The sequence below is a fragment of the Echinops telfairi genome, unplaced genomic scaffold (genome assembly GCF_000313985.2).
Source record: "Echinops telfairi isolate 266 unplaced genomic scaffold, ASM31398v2 ScPeMD7_2010;HRSCAF=2546, whole genome shotgun sequence".
NCBI lineage: Eukaryota > Metazoa > Chordata > Mammalia > Afrosoricida > Tenrecidae > Echinops > Echinops telfairi.
In genome coordinates, this window is record NW_022105908.1 from 15,916,593 (window position 1) to 15,922,778 (window position 6,186).

The window sequence follows — 6,186 nt, forward strand, 5'->3', positions numbered from 1 at the left end:
GGAAAATGAGGAGCTGATACCAAGGGCTCAAGTAGAAAGCAAATGTTTTGAGAATGATGATGGCAACAAATGGACAAATGTGCTTGACACACGGATGGATGTATGGATTGTGATGAGTTATATGAGCCCCTAATAAAATGACTTTAAAAAAATCTTAAAAACTGGAACAGTTATCCTTTGGATCAGGAGGGGGATCAGCGACCAGGTGTCCCATTTTGGCAGTACCACAACTGCAGCCATCCCCCCTACAATGCACTCTGTCTGGTAACAAGGTCTTTCCCATCCCTGGGCCATCATTAGAGGGGACTCACCAGAGGCTTAATCCGCAAAGGGGACTTCATGAATGGATTTGGAGCTTTCACTGGCATCTGTCTTCTGCAAACTGGGTGTTCAGAATTTAAGCTGTAACACTGCTCCCTTCTCTGGGTTTGGTTTTTATTATTTACAACCCTTGCATCACACAGGCTGGTGTGCTTCAGAGAGGACTTAGCGGATGCCTTGTGGGAGCAGATGGTCTTTTAAGATGAACTCTGAGAAAGGAATATGTGTCAAAGCCTCTGACCGTGGAGCGATTGGTGCAAAATTCTGTCCCAGGCTTCCGAGTAACAGAGTGCATCAACGGGAGAGTCTGAACTTCATTTCCTTCTCCAAGTTAAGACGGGACCACTATATCCCACGGCTTAGGCAAGGCTGGTGGGAAGCTGCTGACGGCTCAAACACAGGGAGCTGAGGGACTGGGTGGTCTGACCTCCAACGAAGATAAACACTTGCTCTCCTGTCCCCGGGAAGCTGCGGACACAGCATTCTGCAGGTGTGCAGTCATACCCCCTGGTTTGGGCTTTATCTTCCCTTCCAGATCCTAGACACATGGGCGGAAATATTCTTGCTTCTTTGTTTGCCTTCAGTGAAATGTCAACAAACCCTTTTGTGTGAGAAGCTGTCACACAATGCTGGTTCCGTGACAAGAACTGTATGTATATAAACCTGCCTTGAATAAAGGGCTGGGCCTTGGAGCCCCTTACCCGCGTGCGCCCTATGCCCCAACTTTGTCTTCCCTTTGACCTTTTATCTATCTTTATCAATTGCCACCGTGCCCCTCTCGACCCCGGTTTGATTTGTGAGACCTGATTTCTCACAATGCTTTACTTAGCTGAATGTTTGTTTTAAGGCAAACTTTAAGATCCTTTAAGACTATTAGCCAGGCACCATCTACTTTTTCCCCATACTTTGCTATAGCACCCATCTCTTCAGTGATCACTCCATGAGGGTATTAAGTAGGGCCATGTCATAAGGACTCATTTTTCTTAAATTAGGCCTAGGATTAAATGCAAACTCAAAATTCCTTCATATGTCTGTGGTTTACATGTGTTCCTAGTTCACTTGAAAGACATCATTATTATTTTGTGGAAGGAAATTATAAATGATGTCCTTCCTACATTATAAAATATGGTAGTTCTATTTTTAACTTTATTAATCACTTTATTGGGAGCTCTTGCAGATATAACATTTCAGAGTTCAATCACATCAAGCAGTGTTGTACAATTGCAACCACAGTCAGTTTCAAGATGCTTTAATTCCTCTTGCACGCCTTGATATCAGCTCCCCTTTATCCCCTCCATCCCCTACCCTACTCCCCAGGAACTCTTATTTTTCCCCCTATAATAGTTTGTGTGTTTGCTTTTATGCCATATCTTACACAATCCAATATATCCACTCACATACAATTCTGTTGTTTGATCCCATCGAATGGGGTTATACAGTCATCAATGCTATCTTCCCCACCCGACCTTCCTGTACCTCTAGGGAACCATGACTCCTGTTACTGTTTCTGAAGGGTTTTGGCTCTCATGTATCGAATGATCTTAAACATACAAATGAACATTGCAAATCTAACATGGTTAATGAAGTAAAACAAATAAAAACCATAATAGTAAGGGGAGGAAATATTAAAGAACTAGATGATAGTTCTATGATTCATCAGTGCCATACTGTACCCTGGATTTGTCATCTCTTTCATGTGGCCATTCTGAAAGGTACTGCCCAATTATCTTACAGGTGGGTTTGGGGTCTCCAATACATCCACACCCCTTCACATCTATTTTGTTGCTTGTTTTTGAACTTCTGATACCCCTTCCCATCAACAACTCATGATCACACAGGCTAGTGTACTTCTTCCGTGTAGACTTTGCTGGTTCCCTGATAGATGGCCACTTGTTTAACTACAAGGCTTTAAGACCCCAGATGCTATAACTTTTAATAGCATCAACTTCCTTGAACTTTCTTCACCACATTTGCTTATGCACCCATTTTGTCTTCAGTGATCGGGTCAGGAACGTGTCATGCAATGACACATTATTATAACAAACCGTTCTTGTACTGAGGTAAGATTTAAGTAGAGGCCTAAAGTCCATCTGCTTCCTTGTTGCATTTGCCCATATATACATATATAAACAAATACACAGATATTTATATATTTGCATATATACATAGATATTTTTTCTCCTTCTTTCCTCTTTTCCTTATTTTCCTCCAGCCCCACTATCATGTTTACCCATCGTTCACCTTTCATTAATTCCTCTCCAATACAATTCGATTAATCAAACATGACCACAAAGACTACACCCTCCTCGCCATCAATTTTAGAGAACTTACTATTCCCCTGTACCCGACATGATTGGCTCACGGCTCACCTCCCCCCACCTCCTTCCCTCCCATGCCCCCCAGGAACTGCTGGTCCACTTGCTGTCTTCGTAACATTGCCTATCCTGCCTATCTTATATAGATAAACAACATGGTGGTTCTATTGATATTACAAGTAATTTAGTCAATGGTATAGAATTGAAAACACTGCCGAACAAAAGAAGAAGAAAGTATACATGCAGGGCACAGTTTTTTATACCAAAAATACATGGATTGTTGATTTGTACAGATTAACAATTTAGGTGACTGGACACTAGTTACACAAACAATGAGGGCTGGAGATAGGGCAAAACTTTCAATAATGCTGATTCACAGAACTATTTTTTAACAGTTTTATTGACATATAATTCATACACCAGTGGTCTGAATATAACTTCTTCTATTGTTTGGGACCTAGGTGGCTAGGGTTCCTGCAAAGGGGCCTTGGGACACTGTGGGGTGTGGGGGGGTCCCCCCATTTCATGCCCTGAACCCACCTGGATGCCAAGCCTCAATTTACCCCTTAGCCCCAAAGCCCCAGGGATTGTGCCTATATGGGCCTCCTTCAGTTCCCCTCAGACCTTGGCCCTGCCTCTGGGTGCCCATTCTCACTCATGTCTGGGCTCATGTTTTGCCAGCGCTATTAGATGGAAGCGTCTGCTCTGAGCACCCCACCCTGCAGGCACTGCAAGCTGCTTGGTGCCAGGGGAGACTGAACCAGGTTGGCATGCATTTTCCCTGAGAAGGGACCAAGTGGGGCTGTGGGCTGAATATGCCAATCAAAGTGGGTTGCTTGACCTGGGAGGCACTGGGGAGCTGTGGGGTGGCCTGACACATGGAAGCAGAGGAAGCGGGGAGAATGAGGCAGATGATCAGAGAGAACCAGATGAGACCCAGTTGATCCAGAAAGAGACAAAAGGCCAGACAGACTGATGTAGACAGAGGCTGCCTGCTAGCATTCCCAGCTCTCCACCTGAGTTTCCCGATTTCTCACACTGAGTCCTCTTTTCCTTTAGCTAACTCAAGTAAGGTTCTGTTGCTGATGGTTCAAAGGGTTTAAGGCAGCGGTGCTCAACCTGTGGATCGCAACCTCGTTGGGGGTTGAACGACCCTTTCACAGGGGTCGCCCGATTCGTAACAGTAGCAAAATGACAGTGATAAAGGAGCAACGAAAATAATTTTATGGTTGAGGGGTCACCACAAAATGAGGAACGGTTTTAAAAGGTCGAGACATTAGGAAGGTTGAGAACCACTGGTTTAAGCTGAGATGCAGCTGCCCAAGAAGGGGCGGGATTTGTGGAACATACTATGGTCTGGTCCCCAACTGATAACCCAGTCTCTGGCCTTGGAAACCTGGAGCACTTAGCCTTTATTTATTTATTTATTTATTTATAATCATTTTATTGGGGGCTCATACAACTGTTATCACAATCCATACATCCATCCATTGTGTCAAGCCCATTTGTACATTTGTTGCCATCATCATTTTCTAAACATTTTCTTTCTACTTGAGCCCTTGGTATCAGCTCCTCATTTTTTCTACTCCCTTCTTCATGAACCCTTGCTAATTTATAAATTATTACATATATATATTTTTATGTCTTACACTGAGCGATGCCTCCCTTCACCCATTCACAACACCTTTGGGGAGGACATTTGGAAGGGCTGAGCCTTCCGTGAAGGTGTTCTCCCCAATTGGTTGGCTGGAAATGCCCTCCTGGGGCCTCTAATTTCATCTTCCTCTGAACTTCGCACTCAGGCTTCCTGGCTCCTCCCCTCCTTGCCAGCTTTATCTTCTGCTTTGTCTCTGGGAGTCCTGGAGCCTCTTGTCCTGGTGGTCTGACCGGGGACCCCACACCCACTGTCCTTTGCCCTCTCCACAGAACCTGCGGGAGACTCCTGATTCTGGGCATGGGGCACACCTAGTCTTGGAGGTATCCTCTACCTGGCTGCCTGCTCTCCTGTGCCACAGCCGCTGGTATGCAGCTTGTGCAAATGCTGTGCCCTCCATTTGTGGGCAGTGGATGAGGGGCACCACGTTTGCTCAGTATGCCCTATTCTTTCCATCCTCTTGTGTCCTTCTATCGGCCCCAAGAGGAGCCATAACCACCATCCCCTTCTTTCCCTGGACCTTCCATTCTCCTACAACTTGGTCTCTTTGCTCCCACTTTCTTCAAGCTCAACACGGTCGGGCTCCTCCTCCTGACACAGGCGGATTCATCCCCCAACTGGGTTTCTAACCCATTTCTGGAACAGCTTTCCCGAAGGTCGTCTCTGAGGACATTGTAACGTGGTGCATTAGACATATGTCATCTGCAAAGTATTTGTGCCTTTTTTGAAGCAAGGTGGTCTACTTGAGGAAATGGAGCTTAATTCTGATTCCAAAACCCTGGCTGGCTTCTCCTCCCCCTCATTTCACCAAGGCCTTGGCAAACTCCGGGCCTGGGAATGTACTCAATACATAATCATTCATTTAGCACCCCCCCCAGCTGCCCCCCCCCACATTTACTGAGTACCTACTATGCACCATGAATAATTTGTACAAACGGTCTTACCTCTGTCACACACATGAATCAAGTCATCACACCTAGATTGAATGAGAGCCAGGACAAGTTGGTGTAGCAAAGGAGGAGAGCGTACAGTTGGCACAGCTGGCCTGGCCAGAGAAGACAGGGCTGGGCTAGAAAAGGCAAGAAGGAGGGGACTGCATGGTGGGAGCCTGGAGGGGGAAGAGGAGAATTCTGAGTGATGTGTGACTGGACCCCTGGGAAGTTCCTAGGGCTAAATAAGGGCAGTGCCCTGCTCAGAGGCTCCCTCTAGCCACAGTACTGAGAGTGGCACTGCTGCAGGAGTGCCCCACAGGTGGGGTTCTTTCCCTGGCCTGGTTAAGAGTAACGAGGCCAGGAGCCAAGCTTACTCCACAAACAAGAAGATATATTAGTGAGAAGTACCTTGCAAGGCAGACATGGCAGGGGCGCGAAGACTATGCAGGCCACAGTCTTTCTAAACAAGGGAAAAGGACAGGGGTTTGTAAGGGAGTTTAGATGGGAAGGACACTATATTTAGGAACAAAGGCGCAGATTCAGGGAATTGGGTCTACATGGTTAAGGTTATGGTGGTCATTGGGTGCACATGCAACAGGTGTTCAAAAATGGAGTCCAAGGTAAAGGCTTCTGGGTAGGCTGTCATCACTTATTATGGGATGGTGCCCATGAGCCTGGCAGCTAGTTTCCTCAGGTTCAAGTGCTGTGCCAGGGTGTTTTTTGCTCTTCAGTTCCGCTGGAGGTCATGGGTGTCTGGTCTACTCCTGCTTCTACGACTACTATAAGCTGGTCACATGGGCGAATGCCGCAGAGCAAGATTGTGGAACTAAAACCCTTTTTTTTTTCTTTTATGAAGGGGATGATGGTTATGGCTCCACATGCTTATGAGGTGATTGAAAATACCATGAATGGGTCAGATGCACCTTAGTCATCAAGACATTTTTTGCATAAATCTTTTTTTTTT

General features: G+C 45.9%; 1 protein-coding gene across 1 annotated transcript in view; it reads right to left on the bottom strand.

Moving 5' to 3' along the window:
* The window catches only part of DRC3 (dynein regulatory complex subunit 3), a 57,100-nt gene that overhangs the window by 48,017 nt on the left and 2,897 nt on the right, over window positions 1-6,186 (bottom strand). The window lies entirely within an intron of this gene.